This window comes from Canis lupus, chromosome 2 (assembly GCF_048164855.1).
Source record: "Canis lupus baileyi chromosome 2, mCanLup2.hap1, whole genome shotgun sequence".
Lineage (NCBI taxonomy): Eukaryota > Metazoa > Chordata > Mammalia > Carnivora > Canidae > Canis > Canis lupus.
Window position 1 is genome coordinate 43962459 of NC_132839.1, and position 25241 is coordinate 43987699.

Sequence of the window (25241 nt, forward strand, 5' to 3'; positions counted from 1 at the left end):
ATACATAACATCTTGTTCCAAGATTTGCTTTTAAAAAAAAATCAATGCATACCTAAGTTATTTGTGTCAAAACTCATTTATTTTCACAATAACACGGACTGTCAAACCTGACATCCTGCTAATAGCATCCAGTGCATTTCCATATTATTCAAATATTTCCTTTTATGAAATGGGGACTTTTATTCACACCACCCTGCGCACCATGCAGTATGCATTTGCACATTAGCTCAGTTCACACAGCCAGAGAGGGGTTACCTGTGGCAACTAATTATGCCACCCTTTATGCATATTAATGAGTCCATGAGCAGCCATTCTCTGTTCTGCAGAGAGGAAAGACAATTCCAGCCTAAATGGGAAACCGATTAGAGGCAGAATACCAGAGCATCAGAAAGCGATTTTTGATAATTTTCCATTTTTGATGTCCCTAAGTGTATTCATTTCCTGTTGTGGCTGTAACAAATTACCACAAACTTTGTGGCTTAAAACACAAATTTATTATCTTACAGTTCTGGAGGTCAGGAGCACCACACAGATCTCACTGGGCTAAAATGAAGGTGTCGGCAGAGCTATGTTCCTTTGTGGAGGCTCCAGGGGTGAATCTGTTTTCTTGCCTTTTCCAGCTCCTGGAGGCCTCTCTCTGGTTCTTGCACAGAAACTCCCATTTCAGAACCAGGAAGGGGGATGCTGAAGCCTTCTCATGCTGCCGTCTCTCTCTGACCATAGTCTGGAGAAAGACTCTCCAGTTTTAAGGATTCGTGTGAGTAGGTAAGACCCACCAGGATAATTCCAGATACTCATAGTCCTTAACTGTAGTCATTTCCACAAAGTCCTTTTGCCATGTAAGGCACCATATTGACAAATTAATGGGCTCTGTGATTAGGACGCTGCCATCTTGAGCAGGAGTGGAGGGTGGGACAAGCATAAGGTGCTTATTTGGCCTCTCACCTCAGATCTTTTACATCCAGCCATGCTAGAAGAAGCCAAACAAAATGCTGAGCAGGACTGCAGATTTCCTGATGAGTTGGTGACTCATTTCTCATTTGCTACTTCCCCTCATTGATCTCACATGCCTTTTCATCTCTTTTCCTTCCAGATCCTTTCCTTTGCTTTCTATGCCCCCTCTATCCACTTCCTCTGTCTCTTTCTGCCACTCTGTTCTTTTTAATTTCTCCTGCCATCCAAAAGAGCCCACAACACTCCACTTGAGTCAGGTGCCTTGTGAGTGGCCCCTATCCTTGATCTTTGCTTCATGTGACTGTATCTTCTTCTTTGAAGTTAAATGTGGTGGCATCAATGGCCCTGTTTCATTTCAACCTAAACACACTGGCTGTGTCTATGCTCCAGGCTCCCCAAAGCCAGGGACACTACAAAGGCACAGGGAATGGAGCAGACACCTGGATGTCTTTTCCCTTGCAAGCCCTTGAAGTACCCCTGGCCATTGCAGGCTCTTTCTATATAGTCCTCTGGTGGCTTTCTGCATCTCTTTGCCTGGCAGCTTTTTCTGGGTTCAGTGGAGAACAGGGTATAGTGCCAGGGACCTAGTGCCCAGGAGCCACATTTGGCAGATAAGGGGATGGGGTTGGTGAATAAGTACTCTGGCTTTATTAGCTCTCAAAGGGACAATGCAGGGGCCTGTCTACACCAGCTCGCAGTGGTCAAGAGTAGCTTGAGTCCTAGTTGTTTGCCATGGCAGTCCACTCTGCTCCCTTCTCTATCTTATTCCCCCATACCCTCACAATACTTCCTGGAATCATCTTCCACATCAACACATGCCCAAATTCTTGTCTCAGGGTCTGCTTTTGGGCAAACCAGCTCCAACAAGACCTGACTCCTATGCTGGAGAGGATCAGGGAAACACAAATAGAGAGGGTGGTATGAACAGTATTGAGGGCCCAGGAAAGTGAGGTCCTGTACAAGTGTGATCCCTCCTGTGTCCTTTCCCTTTTTCAGTAAATCTTCCCCAAAGAGGAAATAGTACCTTTCCTCTGGCTATTTAAAAATTTAGAGCTAAGGGCATGGAATTGGCTGTCCCTTGTGGCGAAGGCAAGAAGCTCTGCTCCTGACCTCCAGGAAACAGAAAGTGAGAGAGGAAGGTGGGAGGTTTGGTCAGTGGCTGGCCCACTACTCACTTCAGGAAGAAAAGGCTGGATGGACAAAAGCAGAGCCCTTCTTTTGCTTGAAAAATGAGCGATAAGTACTCAAGGCAAAAATCCTATACTTTCTCACACTGACATTTCACCTCCCCTCTCCTGGGGCTGGTTCTAGTTGTCCTGCCCCAGGTGCAGATTCCAGCTGTGACATTGACTCCTTGACCTGGTAGAAGAGATCCATCCTGCCTGCTGTCCCCCAGGGGTGCATTCTTGAGTTCCTTGGCATGTACCCATAAGAAATGCCTACAGCAGGGAGCCTTTATTTTATGAAACCACAGCGGCCTTTGAAGTAATCATCACCATATCAAATCAGGAAGCTAATCTGATTTTAGAAGTATGGCCAAATCTCTGCTTAAAATTCCCTCATAATTGTCAGGGGCCTTGAATCTACAGCAATCATCTCAAAGATGATGTAGAAGAATTTATGAATTGGAAAATGACTTGACCAGAGCATAGAGGCAGCCATCTTGCTTGGGTGGAGACAAAGGTAGGACAGTTGAGAGGAGTCCATGCTTTCAGGAGGAGATATAAAATCAACCCATTTTGATGGTGGACATCAAATCTTTTTTGGCCACTGCCATCTGAATTCTCTTTCAGTCTTGTTAGGGTTAGAAAAAGGCCTAAGTGGGTGGTTTCTCAAAATGGCAACAAGATGGGAGGTCAGAGCAGGGGTTCTCCATGGTGGCAGTGGGGAGGAGGAGATGGTACATGCTTTCTCAAGAAGGGACACATCAAAACAGGGCAGGTAGGGATACATGAGCAGTTTGGAAAAATATATTCTGAATTATAAGCTATTCATAATACCAATGCAAATTTAAGCACTTTAGTATATTAAGTACATTTGAGAGTCTTGGGAGTGGGGGATTGAATTTTTATATTTGTATCAAGGGGCAAGGGCTTTTTTTTTTGGTAATAAAAAATATTTATTTATTTATTTGAAAGAGATAGAGATTGCTATGGTGAGGGGCAGAAGGAGAGGGAGAGAAAGTCCTAATTAGACTCTGTGCTGAGTGTGGAGCCCCACGTGGGGCTTGATCTCATGACACTGAGATCAGGACCTGAGCCAAAACTAAGAGTTGGATGCTCAACTAACTGTGTCACTCAAGATCCCCAAAGGGAAAGAGCTTTTAAAAGAAATTGTAAACAGCTTTGGGGGTGGGATATAAAGGAAGGTTAATAACTTTTACAATGATTTCCAAAGTTAGGAATAAGAAATGAATGGAAGAGAGATACTTCAAGAATAGACAATAGAATGAGCCTGAGACAAGCCAATAATGAAATTCTTCAAGACTTAGGAGAGAGAGCCTTCCTTTACTCCAACTCCTCCTAAGGAACCAAGGGTGTTTGTGAGAGGGTGTCTCTTATTTAGGTGGAGGTAGAGGTTCAGGTGGGGAGGCAATTTCTGTCCACAAATACTTTTTCGAATTCATTCATTCATTCATTCATTCATTCATTCAACAAAGATTATTGAGGACCTACCATGCCATAGACCTTATGCTTGGTGCTGGGAATATGATGATTAGCAAGGCAGTTACATGTCTGGGAGGAAAGACAGGTACTTATCAACCATGATGGTGTCAACCATTACATAATGACAGGAAGTGTAACAGCCTGGGGTAAACATAGTAAGAAGATTACAGGTAAACTGAAGCCTGGGTGATGGGAAGTTGCAGGCATAGTGATGGTGATGTTCAAGCAAGTGACGAACTCATATGAAGGCCCATAGAAGAGGGACAGTCAGAGAATGGAAATCAGTGTGGCTGTGGCACAGACAGAGAGAGGGAGTAGTGGCAGGAAGTGGGTTAGGAAGATAAGCAGGGCCTGGTTCACAAAGGGCCTCATAGGCCATGCCAAGCAGTTTAAACTTGATTCTTGGGGCAGCTGGAGCCTGCCATGCAGGGAAGTTATATATCATGCATAGTTAACCTCTCCTGAGTGTTTGCAATTTGCCGAGATCTTTGCAGGACACTTACTATTGTTATCTTACTTGTCCTCAAATACTGTGTGATTGGAACAGCGACCCTGAAAAATTGTCTGGTTCCTCTCCATCAGGACAGTGATTATTTTCATCTTACAGGTGAACAAAACTGAGGCTTCAGGATGGTATGTGATTTGCCCAAGTTCATATGACTGCTAGATGGTAGAGAGAGGACTTGGTTGCAGGTCTGTGTGCCATGGACTCCTGGTAGTTAAAACACTTCTCTGTATGTTCCTCTGCATTGGAGTCTTCTTTAAGAAGATTACTCTGCAGAAGAGCAGGGCAGAGCTGGAAGCAGAGAGAGCAGCTGAGGGTTTGCCCAGCAATCCCTTGAGAGCTGGCGATGGTAGGCCAGAGTTGGGGGTGTGGAGAAAGTGGGTAGATGAAGACATACCTAGAAAGCAGAAAGAACAAGACGGTGAGATGTATTAGAAAGGGGGTATTCTTTTCTTCACAATATACTTCTAAGGGTAATTTATCATTTTTAACAATATTACATTGTATATCTCTTATTCTACTATCATTTAGATTATTTTGCTATTATGAGAAATGCCTGGGTGGCTCAGTTGGTTAGGCATCCAGCTCTTGATTTTGGCTCAGGTCATGATCTCAGGGTTGTGAGATCGAGCCCCATGTCAGGCTCTGTGCTGGGCCTGAAACCTGCTTGGGGTTCTCTCTCTCTCCGTCTCCCTCTGCCCCTCCTCATCCTTTTTACTAGAGAAAGAAAAAGAAAAAAAAGAAATGCTCTGACATGCTAGAAACAGATCCAAAATTGCACATTTTTCTTAAGTTCACACCCTAGAGTTATGCACAGTTCCATATACTTTAATGTTTGCTTATGTATAATGGCAATTGAGTAGTAATCCTATGAATATATTATTGAGTTTTAAAATGTGTTTTCTTCTCTAAGTATTTTTTCTCATTAAATTTTTTTTATTATTATAATTGAGGTGGGTTTTTTTTTTCCCAATTGGAATTTCCATTGGTAATGATAAAAATGAATGGGCCACAGAAACCATGGCCAAAAAACGTTCATGCTTGCAAGATCCTGACTTGAGCCGAAACCAAGAGTTGGCTGTCAACTGACTGAGCCATCCAGGTGCCCCTGGTTGTCTCTTTTTTATGATATGATGAGCTAATTGTTCTAAGAAAAAGTGTGGGATGTGGAGTTGGGAAAACACAAGTTAAAGAAACACAGGCAAAACATGAAGAGTACATTCCTCATCTGCGGAATGGGTATAATAATCCTTTCACCAAGGATTAGTATAACCCTTACATGAGGTAATGCAGATGACAGTTTTTTTAAGATTACAAAGCACTGTGCAAATACTGTGTGTTTAATATTTATTGCTTCTGGAATTCGGAAGAGTTTAAGTTTTTCTTTCTTTCTTTTTCTTTTTTTTTTAAAGATTTTCTTTATTTGAGAGAGAGAGAGAACAAGTGGGGTGGAGTGGCAGAGGAGAGGGAGAAGGAGACTCCCCGCTGAGCAGGGAGCTGACATGGGGCTTGGTCCCAGCACCCCAGGATCATGACCTGAGCTGAAGGCAGGAGCTTAACTGACTTAGCCACCCAGGCACCCTGAATTTAAGTTTTTCTTTAAGTAGATGACTATACTATATGACAAGTTAATTCTAGAATACAAAAAATATTTTACTGCAAAGAAAACACTGACACAAATATATGGTTTAATGTGTTACTATTAAGGTGAACATCCTATAACTACTACCCCAGGGAAGACCTAGATCTTTGCTACCTAGAAAACCCTCTCCCCTCCATTTGTCCCATTTCTATCACAGACCCTTCTCTCCCCACTGTTCTTTTTCATCTAAAAATTATTTCCTTGTGTTTCCTTCTATTTTATTACCCAGATGTGCATCCCAACCATCCTAATACAGTTTGCCATTCTAATAGTACAACCATTCTAATAAGTTACAGTATTATATTTTAAGGCTCATTTAATCTACCCTTTTTTTCTCCCAAGCATTCCATGGGATTAAGAACCAGGCTTACTTGCCCTATGGTTTCCCACAGTCAGGATTTTAGTGATAGCACATGCATGGTGCAATTCAACATGTTCCCATCTCATCTGAATTTCCAGGGTCCAGGAGCTTTCTCAGACTCAGGTTAGACCCTGTTGGCCAGACGAATGGGTGGTGCCATATGCTTTCACAGGAGGCCCATGACTTCTGGTTGTCTTCTCTCTCTTTTTAAAAAGTTATTTATTTATTTATTTATTTATTTATTTATTTATTTATTTATTGTGAGCTGGAGGGAGAAGGAGAGAGAGAATCTGAAGCAGACTCTGTGCTGAACACAGAGCCTGGCACAGGGCTTGATCCCATGCTCTCAAGATCATGACTTGAGCTGAAACCAAGAGTTGGCTGTCAACTGACTGAGCCATCCAGGTGCCCCTAGTTGTCTCTTTTTTATAATATGATGAACTAATGCGCTGCAGAGCTTAAGTCCATTACTTAACAGAGGACTGCAAAATAGTGGTATTCTAATTTTATGATTTTTTTTTGCCATTTATTCATTGTATTCTTTTATAAAGAGATGCTTCTTCTCATTTACCATTTGGTTACTCAGTTGTCCAGATCATGCAGAAAAGCAGAATAAATACTTGACTCTTTCCCTTTATTTAATAGTTTTCAAGATAATGGATTGGTTTCCTTTCAGCCTCTGAAGGTGATTTATTTTTCTCTTCAAGTCATTAGGAGCTCATGGGCTTAAAGATACTTGATGGGTTAAATCTTATGAAATTAAACCAGTTCTCTCCAAACTTAACTCCCAGAGTCAGAAGTTCCTATTGTCAAGCCACTCCTCCACTTTCTCACAGTCTCTGTTTTATCACTTTTTTGTCTAGATGATGGCAGTTTCTTTCTGATTTTGGTCTTCCTTTTCCTCTAATTTTTTAAATATCTTTTATTTGGGATACCTGGGTGGCTCAGTGGTTGAGCGTCTGCTTTAGGCTCAAGGCGTGATCCCAGGATCCTGATATCAAGTCCCGCATCAGGCTTCCCATAGGGAGCCTGCTTCTCCCTCTGCCTATGTCTCTGCCTTTCTCTCTGTGTCTCTCATGAATAAATAAATCTTAAAAAATTATTTTATTTCGACATTTAACTTGTACAGAAAGGGCTCAAAGCATCATGCCTGACTCCGACAGTTACCACCACTCGGTTGTACAAATAGAATGTGCCAGCACCCTGGAAGCCCCTTTCTGCATATGCCCTCCCCGTCATGATGTTCTCCCTTCGTTCTCACTATTCTGAATTTTGACACTAGGGTTGGGTTTTGCCTTTCTGTTTCACATCCTATAAATGGAATTATATGGTATGTATTTTGTTTTTGGCTTCTTCTGCTCGAGGTCACGGCCATGAGGTTTATCCATGTTTCACATGCATAGTGGTTTAGCATTCCATCGCACAAAAATACCACAATTTTATGTATCCATTTTTCCATGGGTGTTCATATAGGTTGTTTCTGGCTTATGGCCATTATGAATACTGCAGGTAAAACAGTTTTGTGCAGGTCTTCTGGTACACATGTGTGCATTTTTATGTAGAATCTATTTCTCAGAGAGGAGTTGATGATTTTTTGGAGGTGTGCATATCTTCAGCCTTAGTAGCTATTTCCAGTTTTCTAAACTTCTTTTTTAAAAACATATTTTATTTATTTGAGAGAGAGAGAGAGAAAGAGAGCAAGCATATTGCACAGGAAGGGGTTGGGCAGAGGGAGAGGGAGAAGGGAGCCCAATGTGGGATTTGATCCCAGGACCCTGAGATCACAACCTGAGCCAAAGGCAGATGCTTAACCTACTGAGCCACCCAGATGCCCCCAGTTTTCTAAATCTCTTATTCCCGTAGCATTTAAAATCCTGCCCATAGCATAGGAGAGCTCCCATGACTTCATATCTTGCAGCACTTGGTATTGTCAGCCTTTTCAATTTTAGTCATTTTAGTTTTGTGTTCTTTTATTGTCATTTTAATTGACAGTTCTGATTATTAATGAGATTGAGCTCATTCATTTGTTGTCCATTTGGAAGCCCTTTCCTTTGAAGTTCCTGTTATAGTTTTTTTTTTTTTTTCCCCCTTTTGGTTCTACTATCTTTTTGGGGAGATTTATCTGCATAAATTTTGTTTTTTAGATTTTATTTATTTATTCATGAGAGACACAGAGATAGAGGCAGAGACATAGGTAGCAGGAGAAAGAGGCTCTCTGTGGGGAGTCTGATGCAGGACTTGATCCCAGGACCCTGGGATCATGACCTGAGTCAAAGGCAGATGCTCAACCACTGAGCCACCCAGGTGCCCTGCATAAATTCTTTCCATAGTCTCAATACAAGCCCACCGTCAGCTATTTAGGTTGCAGATATCTTTCCACTGTCTTCCTTTTTCACTCTCTTTAGGGTGTCTCTTGAATAAAATGTTCTTGATTTGGGGGCACCTGCCTGGTTCAGTCAGTTAAGTGTCCCACTCTTGATTTTGGCTCAGGTCATGAGGGCATCCTGGGATAGAGCCCTGAGTTGGGCTCCCTGCTCAGCTCAGAGTCTGCTTGTCTCTTTCCCTGTCTGCCCTTCCTCTCGTTCTCTGTCTCATAAATAAATAAATAAATAAATAAATAAATAAATAAATAAATAAATAATCTTAGAGAAGAAAAAAGTTCTTAATTTTAATGCAAATGTTAACCCAAACTCTCCTTAATGGCCAGTGCCTTTTTTCACTTTTAAAGAAACATTCCTCTACCTTGAAGTCATTAAGATTAATCACTGTGTTGCTTTTCACATTTAAATCTATAATTTACTGGAGGTTTTTGTATATGCTCTGCTGTAAGGGCCAAGATTTTTTTTGTTTTTTTTTTTCTCACATGAATAGCCAGTTTTGGGCTTCACAACCTCATCTGAAATCAGTGTATATCTCCTTGTCCATGTTCCCCACCCCCGCCCCAGGGGAAGATGCTCCTAAATGCTGACCCCATCTCTCTGAGTTTTTCTCTTGGCCCTGAATTCTTTACTTCCTTGATAGTTCTCTGATGTCCTCAAGAAGAAATTTTGTTGCTGTTGTTTTTATTTTATTTTATTTTATTTTGCCCAGTTTTTCTTGTTTATCCTCAGAGAGGCGTTACCCAGATGGTATACTCTGCCATTGTCTGACAGGGAAGTGCCTCCAATTCATTCTTTAAGTTCCAATGATCATTCCTAAAATACAAATAATCATCTCACTCCTTCCATTAAAACATTGCAGTCACTCTTGAATACCTTTGGGGAGCATTTTTCAATGTGTATTCTGGGCTCCTCTCTAAGGGTTACGGGGAAACTATAAGGTTCCCGTGGTCAGATGCCTTCTTCCTGGGAGGCTGAGGTAAGCTGATAGAAACAGCATTATGCTGGGTTCTTGAGCACAGGTCTCCTGGAGCCTCTGTGTATAATACGCATTGTGGGGAGACTGTTAGACAGGTGTTTCCCCACATCTATTTGACCACAGAGCCCTTTCCTTGCCAAGAATCTCAAAAATCCTACTCTTCCAGGGAACATACTGGAAAGTGTTGCTTTAGGTAAAAAAGGACTTCCACTGTAGGACTGGTGATGTGCCTTCTACATTTTCAGCCTCACTCCTGGCCTTTCCCTCTCCCACACTATGCTTCAGCCCTTTAGGGCCACTCACATTTTTCTGTGTTCTCTGTGATCCATTCTGTTCCTTTGCCACTACCTGGAATGTCTTCTGCTTCTTGGCCTACCTCATATGTACTCTCCCAAGTGGGAGCCTCATCTTTTCCTGGAAGCTTCCTTGATCTTCTGGGCCTGTGGACTCCCTTCTTTGTTCTTTCACAGATGCCACCCTAGGATTACTTCTCATAATACTGACAGGACAGCAGTAGAATTGCCTACTTTCTTCTCAGCATTCCTTCCTCACCTCAGGTACTCCAAGAGAACAGGACCAGATCTATCTATCTTTCTTTTCTTTCTTTCTTTCTTTCTTTCTTTCTTTCTTTCTTTCTTTCTTTCTTTCTTTCTTTCTTTCTTTCTTTTTTCTTTCTTTCTTTCTTTCTTTCTTTCTTTCTTTCTTTCTTTCTTTCTTTCTTCTTTCTTTTTTCTTTCTTTCTTTCTTTCTTTCTTTCTTTCTTTCTTTCTTTCTTTCTTTCTTTTTCTTTCTTTTGAGACAGAGAGAGAGAGAGAGAGAGAGAGGCAGAGACACAGGCAGAGGGAGAAGCAGGCTCCATGCAGGGAGCCTGATGCGGGACTTGATCCCTGGTCTCCAGGATCAGGCCCTGGGCTGAAGGCAGCACTAAACTGCTGAGCCCCCCGGGCTGCCCCAGATCTGTCTTTCATGTCACTAGTGGTGCTTCAGTATATTGGGGCACTCAGCAATGGTTCCAGTCATTCATTTACTTTGTACTAACATTCACAGAGTGTCAATCATGGGCCTGCAGATTCTCTCCTCTAGGAGCAGAGAAGAAAGGAAACAAGACAGTGAGGTTGGCTTGGATTTCATATTCTCACAGATATGAATGTTCCCTAGAAAAGTCTTAACAAGACACGGTTGGCTTATGCTAGTGCTATCCCAACCTTAAGGGAATGTAGGGTTGCCTCCAGATGCTGTCAGATAAATCATCTTCCTCCAGCAAGCCTGTGGCTCGTCTGTAGTCAAGGAAGGTCTGGCAACTGGAGTCTCCAGGTGCCTATAACATTGTGTGATCTGTAGATTCTTAATGAAAGCTAAGATCTACAAGAGTGTTCACTCACACATATGGTCCTATGATTGCAGGATTATGGCTTGCTTTTTGCTCATAAGAAATAATCTTGTATATCTTTGCATGAAAAGAGATGTTCCATCAAGGCTTAGCCCTCAGGCCACTATTTTGGTTGAGATCATCTTCTCTCTTATCTTAGTCTTCATGGGTAGAAAATGAGTTTTAATTAGGTTCTGGTACAAGTGAAAGCTTGAATACTTTGCATTACTCACTGTGGCTGATAATAAAATTGTAATAATAGTTATTATTAATATAAAAACAATAGCAACAACCAATGGTGACTATAATTTCTTGAAGGACTTCCATGTTCTAGTCAACAGCTAATAAATGCCCTATATGGAATGGAGTCCTGTGCTGATGGAGTTGTCTGGGATATGACACGGTACAGTGGAGAGCATGTGCTTGGAGTGACACAGGCCTGGGTTCGACTTCTAGCATTGTCACTTACTAGCTGTGTGATTTAGGCAAATTCCTCACTTTTTCTGAGCTTCAGGTTCCTCTCTTATAAAAGTGATAAGATCAGTCTCATAGAGCTGTTAAGGAGAATGAAACATGATCCTTACTACCTGCCAGGTTTGGTTCTAAGTGTCCTCAGTTCATTATCTAGAATCCTCATACATCCTCTGAGAGGCAAGGAGACTTGAAAACTTTTAAAGATTAGTAAGATGGTGTATAAAGATGCTGACACCATCTCTGGTGCATCATTGACCCCCAAGTAGGTGGGGGCTGCTCTTGAGAAACTCAGGTTTAGAGAGGTTCAATAACCTACTCAAGGGCTGAACTTGACCCCATGTCTTGAACAACTCCCATGTCCATCCCTTTCATTATTTCACTAAGACTTTTCTACAACTAGAAAGGGCAGAGATATTCAAAGAGGACTTAAATATATAAATGTATATTGAATATTTTTGAATAAATGAAAAATAAATAATTATTGAATAAACACATGAATGAATGAATGATTAGATGCATGAATGAAATATAACTGCTCTTCTGTAGAAAACATGTATTATAGAGCCTTCTACAAAGACTGGCTCTAAACTCCTTTCTCCATTTCTCACCAATCTCCCCTATTCCTGCCTCTGAACACTCTGTATCAGTCATGAGGTAAATTGTGGGAGTGGGAGTAATTTAATACTGAGGCTCTTGTATCAACCAAGATTCTTAAATGGAAAAAAAAATTGTCTCATTTTCTTAGATGAAGCCAACATCTTCATATATTTATCTATTTGTATACACACTTATTCAATGTGTATTTAGAGATTAACCATATGCCAGGTACTCTTCCATGTGCTGGGAATAAAATAATAAATAAGACATGAGAAAGGCTCTGAATGAGTTCATGATCCAGTTATCAATCCAATACCATAGTTCTTCAGGAACAAAGAAAGGCTGAGTCTTAAAGGATCAATGAAGTTTGCCAGATAGAAAGAATAGCATGCACAAAGGCGCAGAGGCCTGGAAGGCCATTGTACTTGGTGGGAGCTTCAAGTTCAGTTATAGTTGGAGGGGCAATGCAGCAGACAGGTATGAGCATGGGTACTGTTTCTTGTTTATTATACTTACCACTTTGTGCTCTTGGGAGAATTATTTAATTCTCTATCTATCAGTTTCCTTGTAACTGGGATATTGGCAATGATGGTAATATTAATGATTAAAAAAGGCAAGCTATAGCCCTTATGTGCCTGGTTGGGTTATAAGTGTTTTGCATGTATTCATTTTATTTTCCAAATACTCTAATAAGGTTGGTAATTTTATTTTTCTTATTTCCCCCTATTTGATAGACAAAACTGAGGTAAGTACATCAGTGAATTACTGAGATGATTCAGTGAAAAGTAATATGTGTGTCTGTGGGAAGATGCACATGTGCCTGTAAAATCTGGCAGGATGCTTTGCTCAGAAACCAGGGTTCTTTGGATCCTGAGGTAACAAAAAGAAGGAAGAATTGACTGATTACAAAGTCTTAGAGTATTTTTGTTGACATTATGAAGTCTGCCACATTCTGGGAGCAAAGGATAAATCCTTCCTACCATATTTTTAAAGAAATCATAGGGGAAGAAAACCCCTTACCCATTAAAGTATTTTACAAGTCTCTCTCAAGGTCAGATTTCTCCTACTAATGTGACCTCATTAGATATTATCAAGGGTGAGTCTTGACAGCCTGCTGCTCTGAACTTTGCCCCCTGCAGAGAAATGCTTATTTTGTGATGTCCTTTCTGATACTCTCCATGGGAACTCTGAGTCTCTTGCATCATTCAGCTGGACATTTTGGAGCTCAATCCTCCCCTAGGTTTAGCACCAGAAGATCAAACAAATGTTCAAAATTCCATAAAACCTGCAAGACAAGGAGGAGAAAGAGAAAGCTTTCTAAAACAGTGTAGGAGGACAGCACTTTTCCAGCTGGCTCCTAATGGATAAAGACCAGTGGGATCACAAAAAATTACCAATATAGGAAAAACAAAGCACTCTGACTCCCAAACTCTGGGTCTGGGAATATGATGGGCCAAATATGGGGAATATGGCCAAATCAAGGAGGGGCTTGTAGGTGAGGCTATGGAGTCTGAAAGCCTTCCTATAGTTAGTGGGAAAATTTAGAAGGTTAAACCAGTGAAATAACAAGACTTGAAGTTTACAGAGATGATGCTGCCACAGTGGAGGAGATGAATAGGAAGGGGATATAGAAAAGGAGAAGACAATGAGTTAAAGAGCTACAACTGTGTCATATGGGGAAAGGATGAGACTTTGAACTCAGTCTTAGTAGAGAAGGGCACATATTTGCCAGCTATTTAGGAAGAAAAATTTTAGGGCTGGGAATGATCTAAAGTCAATGAGAAATTCTTCTTAGCCCTAGTTGGGTTCCCCTACAAGAAAAGCTGGTGGTAAGGATTTGAATGTAAGTTGTTGGTTTAGGAAGCAATCTAAGGAAGCACTCTAAGGAAGCACAGGATCCTGGGGCAGGGTCTCTAAGTCTTCTGCCAGCAGTTAGTAAGGCAGGGAAAGGAAGGAAGCCAGTACATGATGGCTTAATAAGCAAATTACCACTGTAGGCTGCAGGGGTTCATCCATGACTGTAGGCAAGTGTAGTCCTCTGGTAAACTGTATAACATGCCTCAGAATTGTCCCACCCGAGGGGTGAGAGTTGGGGTATTTATCCTCCAATTCCCATCCATCATTATTGAATGCTGCTCACAGGGACAGATGTTAATTCCCTGGCATTTTCATTCTTCCCTAGAACTGGACACATTTCTTCCTACCAAAGCAGTCTCTGTTAGTGAGAAGAAGATTGAGAGCAATCATATGGCAAAATCCTGTGAACAGGGAAAATCCAAGGCAGAAGACCAGAGGCATTCACAGAAGAATCCCTGGATATTTGGTAGATGGTGAGTACTCATGGCATATGGATGGATACCAGTATTTCATGCTATGGTCTTTTTGTTTTTAATTCTTTTAAAAAAAGATTTTACTTATTCATTTATTTGAGAGGGGGGAAAGAGAGATGGAGAGGGACAAGTAGACTCTGCAAGGAGTGTGGAGCCATGTAGGGCTCAATCTCGACACTGAGATCATGACCTGAGCCAAAACCAAGAGTTGGATCCTTGACTAACTGAGCCTCCCAGATGCCTCTCCCTTGGTTTTTAATTCTAAGAGTAGATAATGGAGCATGTTTGGTAGTAAGCCTGCATCTCAGAACAGTAAATTCGCCTGGACAGCAGATGAGTATAGGCTCCATTTGGGGCCTTCTGTGATAGGTTGGGTGTGTCATCCTGGAGATGAGCCTGGCACCTGTCCTGCCCAGATTAGCCCTGGGCCTGGAACCCCAGCCTCATGGGTCTGCCAGTGCTCGCTGATGTTAAGAAATATGAAGGCCATGTCAGCAAAAGGTTTTTTATTGCTATTGGCAAAACTTTTGTGGAATGATAAAAATCAGTTAAGTATATTTTACCGAAAGTTACTAAACAGTGATGTATGCAGGCTGATGGGCTTAAATTAACCCATTAATGAACAAGAGGTGAGGAACACAGTCTTGTTGGCTGTGATGGCTGCTAATGAGGTGACCCGGATGATGGAACCCTGTCTTTCAGCACACTTATCCATTATGCAGCCATGCTTATGGCCTGACTCCTGTATCTCTAGGTTGAGAAATAGCTTAATAGAGATGTCTTACCAGGCAAGATGGTGATTAGTTTAGGAAAGCTGGAGAAGAGAGTTAGCTACATTATAATGTGGTTTAATTCACCAAAAGATAGGATTTTTTTTTGGACTTTTTTTAAATGTAAGATTGAGCCTTTAGGGGTAACATATTTTGTTCAGGTTAATCTGTAGAAATAGCTAAATTTCTCAGGCTTTGGGCACATGGGCACAGACCATGACTATTTGTGCACCACAAATCAGGTCATGATTGATGTCTTCGCTTGGTGACTTCATTTTCTCTTCTACTTTCATTGATCCTAAATTCTGTGTAGCTCTGGAATCTGTCCCTTCTCTCCACACCCATCACCACTGCCCTGGTTCCAACCTCATCATCTCTTCCCTGGATGCCTCAATACCCTCCTTCTTCATTTGTTTCTTTCTACCTTTAACCCCACCCTATTCTGCCTCCTTCTTAGAAACCCCTGCCAGGGTGGTCTTCCTTAAATGCCAATGGGTCATATGATTCCATGGTTCAAAATTCCTCCAACACTTTTCATCACCTGAACTGGTGGCATGTAGATAGAATCTGACATGTTAGGTATCTTTTATTTCAATAGGTCCTACTATTCAGTTGTAATCTGAACTTTGGAAATCTTTTTATTGGGCAGGAAGTCTAAGTTGGCTACAACACATGTAGCCTACACATGTTTTTGCTGCTTGCACAAGCCCTACTAGCATCTGAGACTACAATCCCTACCTGCCATGAAAGGGCTCACAGTGTCTGCCTTCTGAACACTTTTCCTGCATTGCTTTTGCCATTCCTGCATGTATATTAAACTACAGAAACTTCTAGAACATGTAATGCTTCCTTAGGCCTCCAAACCTTCCCATGTGCTGTTCTTGTTGCCCGAAGGGATGTTTCCACCTATTCTTCCAGACTTATTCAAACATCATGTACTTGGCAAAGGTTTCTCAGACCTCCCCGGATTGAATTGGCTACTTTGCCCTTGCATCCTCAGTATATTATTCATGTATTCATTTACTCACTTATTCATTCATCCATTCTACAATGTATGGCAAACTGACAAGGTATCAGGTGCTGAGAGAAGTATCATGAATATATAGATATCCAAGGCATACACTTTGCCCCAAAGGCTGTCAGAGTCAGGTAGGTACACTGCATTAGGTCAGTGGAGCCAGAAGGAAGGGTATGAATAGATTGGGGAGGAGATAACATTGGGAAAAGGCAGTAGGGACCAAATCACAGAGCTGTTTGTCAGCTAGGCCTACTATGGAATTTATCATGAACTTTGCATGGAGGATTTTAATAAGAGACAGAAATGGTCAGCCTTGTGTCTAAACATTTCTCTTCTGGAGAAGGGGAGGCTGGATTAGAGGGATGCAAACCAGTGCAGATTCTGTGGCCATGATCTTGGTGGCAGCTATCTTGGGCTGAACCAGAGCAGCTGCAGTGGGGAGGGATGGGGGGAAGAGGCTGCAGGGGAAGAATGATCACCCACTGAATAGCTGATTGGCTATGGGGGGCCAGGGGAAATGTGATGAGACTGACAAATACCAGTTTTCTAGGCTGGGCCTGGTAGCCTGGGTCTACCAGGCTGGGTCTGAAATGAGAACTACAGGAGAGAAGCTGGAACAGATTTCAGACCAAGATCACAAGTTTAGTTTTGAACTTGTTGATTTGGTTAAATTTTTTTTCACTTAACAAATTCTACTTTATTCAGCTTAGCTTATGTCAAGCTTATCACCCCAGCCTGTTACATGACTTAGAAGAGTGAATTCACAAGCCCTTAATTGGCCTACAGGAGCTAGAACAGTTTCATATAGCAAAGCAAGGGTTTTCGGATTTTTTTTTTAAAGACTTTATTTACTTATTCTTGAGACACACACACACACACACACACACACACACACACACACACACAGAGAGAGAGAGAGAGAGGCAGAGACACAGGCAGAGGGAGAAGCAGGCTCCATGCAGGGAGCCTGACGTGGGACTCGATCCTGGGACTCCAGGGTCAAGCCCTGGGCCGAAGGCAGGTTCTAAACCACTGAGCCACCCAGGGATGCCCGGGTTCTTGGATTTTTAAGAATTTTTTATTAAAATTCAATTTGCCAGCCTATAGTATAACATCTTATCATGTGCCCCCCTTAATGCCCATCACCCAGTTACCCCATCCCCGCACCCACCTCCCTTTCTACAACCCTTCATTTCCTGGAGTTAGGAGTCTCTCATGGTTTATCTTCCTCTCTAGTTTTTCCCCACTCAGTTTCCCCCCTTCCCTTATGGTACCTTCCACTATTTCTTATATTCCACATATGAGTGAAAGAAACCATATGATGATTGTCTTTCTCCGACTGACTTATTTCACTCAGCATAATACCCTCCAGTTCCATTCATGTCAATGTAAATGGTTGGTATTCATCCTTTCTGATGGCTGAGTAATATTCCATTGTATACATAGACCACATCTTCTTTATCCATTCATCTTTTGATGGACATCATGACTTTCCACAGTTTGGCTATTGTGGACATTTCTTCTATGAACATTCAGGTGCAGGTGTCTGGTCGTTTCACTACACCTGTATCTTTGGGGTAGATATCCAGTAGTTCAATTGCTGGGTTGTAGGGTAGCTCTATTTTTAACTTCTTAAGGAACCTCCACACTGTTTTCCAGAGTGGCTCCACCAGCTTGCATTCCCATCAACAGTGCAAGAGGGTTCCCCTTTCTCCACATTCTTGCCAACATTTGTTGTTTCCTGTCTTGTTAATTTTAGCCATTCTCTCCAGTGTAAAGTGGTATTCATTGTGGTTTTGATTTGTATTTCTTTGATGGCAAGTGATGTGGAGTATTCCTTCATGCTTATTCACCATGTGTATGTCTTCTTTGGAGAAATGTCTGTTCAGGGATCCCTGGGTGGCTCAGCAGTTTAGTGCCTGCCTTTGGCCCAGGGTGTGATCCTGGAGTCCTGGGATCGAGTCCTGCGTTGGGCTCCCGGCATGGAGCCTGCTTCTCCCTCCTCCTGTGTCTCTGCCTCTCTCTCTCTCTCTCTATGTCTATCATAAATAAATAAATCTTTTAAAAAAAAAAAGAAATGTCTGTTCATGTCTTCTGCTCATTTCATGACTGCATTATTTGTTTTTGGGTGTTGAGTTTGACAAGTTATTTATAGATTTTGGATGCTAGCCCTCTATCTGATATGCAAAAAAATTTTTAATAAAAATTTTATATATTGAAGATATACAAGATGGGGGACCTGGGTGGCTCAGTTTGTTAAACATCTGACCCTTGCTTTTGGCTCAGGTCATGCTCTCAGGGTCGTGAGATCAAGCCCTGTATCAGGCTCCACACTCAGTGGGGAATCTGCTTGAGATGCTCTCTCTCTCTCTCTCTCCCTTTGCCCTTTTCCCTGTGCTCTCTCTCTCTCTCTCTCTAAAATAAATACATTTTAAAGAAATATAGACAACAGGATGATTTGACACCTGTATATGTAGTGAAATGACTGTTGTAGTCAAACTAATTCACATAGGTACACATTTCTGCACATAGTGGGCATTATTTTTTTCCTTTGGTGAGAGCACCTGAAATCTGCCTCAGCAACTTCCTAGGATTCAGTACTTGTCAGTTGGTTGAGTTGTTGATTTTGATCTGTCCATGGCATAGCCCAGTGCATTAGACAGGAACTCAGGTATGGGGGTGCCCAGCAGTGTGGGGACTTTCACCATCTAGGCAGTCACTGAAGCCAGGCTGCCTGAGCAAGGAGAGAGTAAGGAGAATCGAGCCAGGCACAGAACTTTGGAGAACAGAAACAGAGGCAAAGAAAAAAATATTCTCCCCTTACCATCAGGGGGGTAAGAGGAAACCCAGAAGGTAGCAGGATGCCACAGGACCCAGGTCACCAATGAGAATATATCTCTATCAGTAGCCCCAAATTAATGATAATTTGTGGTGGCCATATTCCACCATTAAGTTCATTTTTGACTATTCCATAAATTATTGTTAGTAAGCCACCTGTCTCTCTTTTAGTACTTCTTTGATTATTTTCCTGGGGTGAAGTTTCTTATGTGCAGGATTTGTCTTTGCTAAATTTCATCTGAAGAGCTATCTTCCATTGTTGTAGCCTGTCAATGCCTGTGGGGGATCTGTCAGTGGTTATCCACAACCACCCGCCCCTTCAATTCTTCTAGCTTCATTCATCTAAATGTGTGAATAGCATATGTCACAAGCAAATAGTAATAGTAATAATAATAATAATAATAATAATAATAATAATAAATAAAGTCAGATAAATAAGAGTAAAAATAAAATATCCTGAAGCCCCACAGTGGTCTACCAGAAAATCTCCTTGAAATGGTATGAACTCTATCTTTGCTGGCTGGGAATAGTTGTTCACCTGGTCATTCATTAACCCACCTGTTTTCCCTTGCATCCAGCCCCTGTTTTCTCCGGTGTAAATTCTGAGAGGGTGGGGATGCTTGCTTCATCCCTTCCATATTTCGGTGCCTAGCTTCCTGCATGGCACTGAGTAGGTACTTCCAATCTTTGTAAAATGGATATAGTGAACTGAAGACCTTTCCCCCATCCCCCAGCAAATCTTGTTCAATCTGTGTTGTAACGAGCTTATAATCCTATCAAAAAGAAATGATGATTATCCATCATTTTCTTACCAAATCATGAGAAAATGGCAAAGGTGGGCTCAAAGTTCAAGGATCTCTAAAAATTTCCTGCATTCTGTAGTTTGGTAATCAAGGTAATCATGAATTCATACCAACCACCCCTGATGAGGCAAACCTCACTTTGCAATTGGATGTCTAGGATTGATAATTGTATTAGCATCCTCCAGAGAAACAGAACTAATTGGACGTACATACATATAATATATAAGATACGTTACATATGTCAGATCTATATGTATATCTAGATTGAGAGACAGAGAGAGGCAGATGGGCAGAGAGAGAAAAAAGGGGAGGGTGCAGAGAGAAAGATGGACAGGCAGAGGGAGAGGGAGATTTTAAGGAATTGGCTCACATGGTAACAGAGGGTGACAAGTTCAAAATCTGCAGGGTGGGCCAGCAGGTGGAGAGCTAGGGGAAGGCCAGTGTTGCAGCTTAGGTCTAAAAGTAATCTTCTGGCAGAGTTCCTTCCTTCTCAGGGGAAGTCAGTCTCTGTTATTTTCAGGCCTTCCACTAATCAGATGAGGCCCACTCCCAGTAGGGAGGACAATCTAATTCACTCTAGGTCCACCTACATAAATATTAATCTCATCCAACAAACACCTTTACAGAAACATCCAGAATAATGTTTGACCAAACACCTGGGCACGGTGGCTCAGCCAAGTTGACACGTAAAACTAACCATCCCAATAACCAGTATTTTAGGGTTTGAAGGCAGAGATGATGCCACTTTCTACATGTTTTCATTCTTCAGTCCTCTTGTATCTCCAGGGTTTGTTGCCAGGGTTATAAACCACAAGGACTTGCTCTCATTTTCTAGTTCAGCATAGAAGGCTTTCTGTAAGCTGAGCCATCTTCCTGGGAAGCATACGCTGGGCTGGTTCTGCGGGCTTTGTTTGGCATCGTGAACAATTCTGTTGATTTCATTCAACTCAGGGATAAGAGGCATTATTAGCCATGATTTACAGCCTTCTAATTGGGAGCTTAACATGCGGCTGCCTAAAATATGTTTCTATCTTTTAACAAGGGAACCAATATTAAACCATTGACTAACCTTTGGTAAGCATGAGGCTGGGCTTAGAGGACCATCACTTAATCCACGTGAGATAGGTCATACAGGTAAATCAGATGGTATCCTCAGCCCCATTTTACCCATAAAGCAATGGAGGCTCAGAAAGGTTGAGGATTTGCCCAGTGTCTCTTGTTCTGGCATGACCTATTGCGGCAAAAGCTATGCTCCAAACTTAGCTGCGTAAAGCAACAGCCTGTTATGTTTGCTAGTCTGTGGGTTAGAAGTTTAGACTGAGCACTTTGGGGTAGCTCTCTCTGCTTTTCAGTGGTGAGTCTCCAGCTAGTTTGGCTCAGGTGACTGGAGGTGGCTAAGATGACTCATCTGGTGGCTTGGTTCTAGCTGCTGTTAGAGTCCCTTGTTCTTCTTCACATTGTGTTCGCTGCAGTGAGAAAAAACAATCCCTCTCCATGTTACTAGCTTGGGCCCCCTCACAGCATGGCAGCCTGTGGGTAGCCAGACTTCTTGCATGGCACCTGGCTTTCCCCAGGGCAGAGGTTACAAAGGCCTGCAAGACTTCTTAAGGTCTGGCCTTAGAAGTCCCAGATTGCTACATCTGGGGCCTATCCCATTAATCAGCAAATCACTGAAGCGGGCATAAATTTAAGGGGATGGGACTGGATTCCATCTCTCAATGGGAGGAGTAGCAAAGAATTTCAAGAAGCTTTCATCTACCACTCCTATTTAGTAAGAGGCAGACCTGGGACTTGGAGGCCAGATTTGCTCAACTTCAAAATCCTGGCTTTTTTCCTAATTTGCTTTGCCTCTGCCAGCATCCTGTGTGTGATGGCCACAGGGTTCCTAATAATGAGTGTGTGTGTGTGTGTGTGGGGGGGGTCATCATGTAAATGGATAGAGATCTGCAAGAGGGTTATAAGATGACACTCCACGATGTGTCAGGGCAGGACAATGAGAAGGGTCCGTGACAATGTCCTGCTGGGTAGAAGGGACACCAGTGTCATTGCTCATGCTGCAGGGGGCCTGGGGCTCTAGAGGAGAGCAGTGTTTCAGGACTGCCAGGGAAAATGCTAATGACTGATGCTAATAAGACAGAGCAAACAAGAGGGACAGAGGGAGTTCTTTAAAGGAAGGAAGTGGAGGGATAAAGAACACAGGAGGAGAGCCTTGGGGGTCAAGTCTTCACCGTGATCTCCTCCAGGAAGGATGAAGATGTTCTGTAAGTCCATGTTCAAACAGAGGACAGCAGAGACCTAGCTGTCTTGAGCCTTTTCTTTCCCAGCTAGGCGGGTGAAAGAGGCAGGAGAACACCTCACTTGTCTGTCTCTCCTGCCTCTCATTTTCACTCTGGGGACAATTCTTGCAATTTGTTGGAGAATTAGGGATTATTGTTGTTGCTGTTGTTGTTATTATTATTATTATTAGAACTGACCAAAGCACCCAATTCAAAGCCGTTCTGTGAGCAATTCCTTATAACTTGTTAAGGGTTCCTATCTGGATTGCCAAATGGAGCTGGTTTTCTAATCTTGGATGGTTGTATTTTCCTCCATTTAAAAACTCTGCTTTTAAAATATGATGTTTACTTTCCACACATAATTGCACTTTTGCAACATTTGCAACCCAGTAAGGAGAGGGTGTACTAAAATGTTCTCTGAGCCTGGTTGGCAGCTTCCTGGCAGCTAATCCATTCCTTATTCCTACTCATTTCTGTTTCCCTTTGTAGTAAACGTGCTCATGTCCCAGGCATGAATTATGATTAGTGTTAGCTGGTCAAGACAATGCCAGTCCCCTGGCCAGTGACTGGTGTAGAGGTAAGTGAGCATGTGACCTCGCAGTCTTGGCTAATGAGATGTCATGGGATATCAGCTGGGGTTTTGAGGCAAAATCCTCCCCAAGAAAGAAAGAGAGCAGTGCAAAAGAGAAGGCACCCTTTGTTCCTGTCCTGTCAGTTTTGAGTGATATCCTGTGAGGATCTGAGAGTTTGAGTTCCAGCAGTCATTTTGTGACCATGAGGAGAAAGGCAAGAAAATATCAGATGTTGACCGAGTACCCTGACATCGCTAAGTCACAGAATTAGTTCTGGGGCAGCCTGCCTTCAGACTTCTAGTTTTCAAGGCAGTCTTAATCAAATATTCTGCTACTTGAAACCAAAGGGTGCCTAACAGGTATGTTTGACCTCTGAGTTTAGCTGTTTAGCGTTTGAAGCCTGACCTGCCTTTCAAATGGAAGAAAAATGCGACTCAGAGCCTCCTGGATGTGCTGCTAGTTTCCCTGCGAGGGTAGCAGATTTCCTAATTCTAAGCATAGGCTTTTTTTCTGGGCCTCCTTCTCTCTCTCTCTCTCTCTCTCTCTCTCTCTCTCTGTGTGTGTGTGTGTAAGGGGGGAGAAGGAAGGAGAGCGAGAGAGGGAGGAGAGAGATTTTCCACCTGAGAGAAAAATGCTGGAGACCTATTTTAAACCACTGCCTGCTTTGAAAAGGTACTCACTTCCATCTTCTATTTTCCTAGTATAAAAGATTGGTGTTGTGGGGTTCCTATAATGGAAAATTCATCATTTTGGGGTTTGTTAGCTTTCATGGTGCTGTGGCATGGATTCTTCTCTTGTTTTCTTGACTGTGCCAATTATCAACTTCTTTCTTCTCAGTTCCAAATTCAGTCTTCATTCCCTGGTTGACCACAATGGGCATTTCTCCTTTACCTTGAGCACAATGGTAAACTTTATCAGTAGAGGCTGCTGTCCGAGGTCACTGCAGGAGGAAGGGGCTTCTCTTTCTGGGCCCAATCACTGCATTTTTGCTGTTTTTCTAGTTCCAGTGCATGTTACTCGGAAACATGGCTGTAGGAGGACATGTGGTGGTTCTTTGCCCCAGCTCTATCACACATACCCCTGGCAATTTGACTGCCTGGCATGACCCCGGCCGCCTTCCTGGAGCCCTCCCCATGCATACACACACCCAGGCCTGGCACCACTTTGCCTGTGAATGGACCCCAGGCACCATGACCCCTCTGTGTCCGCCATCACTTTGCACTCAGGAAAGTGCTTCTTGTCTGTGGTAAGCCTGTCTGTCATCCCAGAGTCTACAACCATACCTTCTCTGATGGAGTTGGAATCCTAGTCTTGGGGAGTTGTGTCCTTCCTTGGGTTCCCTTGGGATACCCTTAGAATTCTCATTATATATATATATATAGATATATTTAAAGATTTTATTTAATATATATAATATATATTAAATAAAATTATATTAATATATTTAATATAATATAAATAATATATTTATATATATTTATATATATTTATAATATAAATAAATTATATTAATATATTTAATATAATATAAATTATATATATATATATATAATCGAGAGAGAAAGAGAGAAAACACATATGTGAGTAGGGAGAGGGGCAGAAGGAGAGAGAATCCCCAGTGGACTTCATGCCAAGCTTGGAGACCGATGTGGGGCTTGATCTCACAACCCTGAGATCATGACCCAGGCCAAAATCAAGGGTCGGACAAGTGAGTCACCCAGGCACCCCTCATTACATATTTATCGCTACCCTCATCTCATAACTGGACAATCCTTTTTTTTTTTTTAAAAGGACAATTCTTTATATTAAAGGTCTCACCTTTGACCGGGGCTGGACATTCCTTTCCTATCCTGCCATCCCATCAACTTTCTGTCTCCTAATTGGACCAAGGTTGATGCCTTGTGTTTCAGAGGTAAGAGATACTTAGTATAAGTCTTTGAGATCAGAGCAGTTATCCACATGATGGGGAAGACCTGTCAGGGGTAAATGGAAGTTCCTCAAAGAGTCCTGCGATTGCAGGACTCATCTGACAATGGGCGGGGCGGAGGAGGGCTAAGACACACTGAGGGGTGTGTCCCTCACATTTTCCCAAGAGTGAACAAGGCACTGCAAAGGGTGGGCAGTGTAGGAAGGGCATTTTGCTGAATGTGGCTTCCTGGCCACTTTCTGGGAACCAGCATTCCTCAGAGTATATCTAAGGAATCTTCATTTAAAAACCCTCCTAAGGGCACGGGAGAGGGGGGTGGGCTTCATTGGTTAAGCATCTACCTTCAGTTCAGGTCATGATCTCAGGGTCCTGGGATTGAGCCCCACATTGGGCTCCCTGCTCAGTGGGTCCCTTTCTCTCTGCACCCCCACTCCCTGCCCTGGCTTGTGCTTTCTCTCTCGCCCCCTCTCTCTCAAATAAATATAAATAAATAAAATCTTAAAGAAGAAAAAAATAACCCTCCTAAGGGGATCTTTCAGCACAAAAAAAGCAGTGAACCCCTGCTTTGGGGAGTGTCTCCACCAAAGGCCCTTACAAAGGAGGAGGCCCTACCAGATAAGGTTCCAAGATATCAGGGTGGGAGAAGATGGGGAGGGGCTATGCATGCCCTCTGAGGTCCCCAGTTCCCATCCTGGCTGATCCCTGTGACCTCTCAAGCCAGGTCCACAGGCTTTGCTCTGCTTCCTGAAGCAGGCCTGGACCTGCCCACAGTGGGAGCTGTG

General features: G+C 42.5%; 1 long non-coding RNA gene across 1 annotated transcript; it reads left to right on the forward strand.

The window, feature by feature from the left end:
• Positions 1-626: 626 nt before the first annotated feature.
• Positions 627-24445, forward strand: LOC140610148 (uncharacterized). Its single transcript, XR_012011920.1, has 3 exons — positions 627-765; positions 14108-14255; positions 24344-24445. It is a non-coding gene; the product is annotated as an uncharacterized lncRNA (long non-coding RNA).
• The last annotated feature ends 796 nt before the right edge of the window (positions 24446-25241 follow it).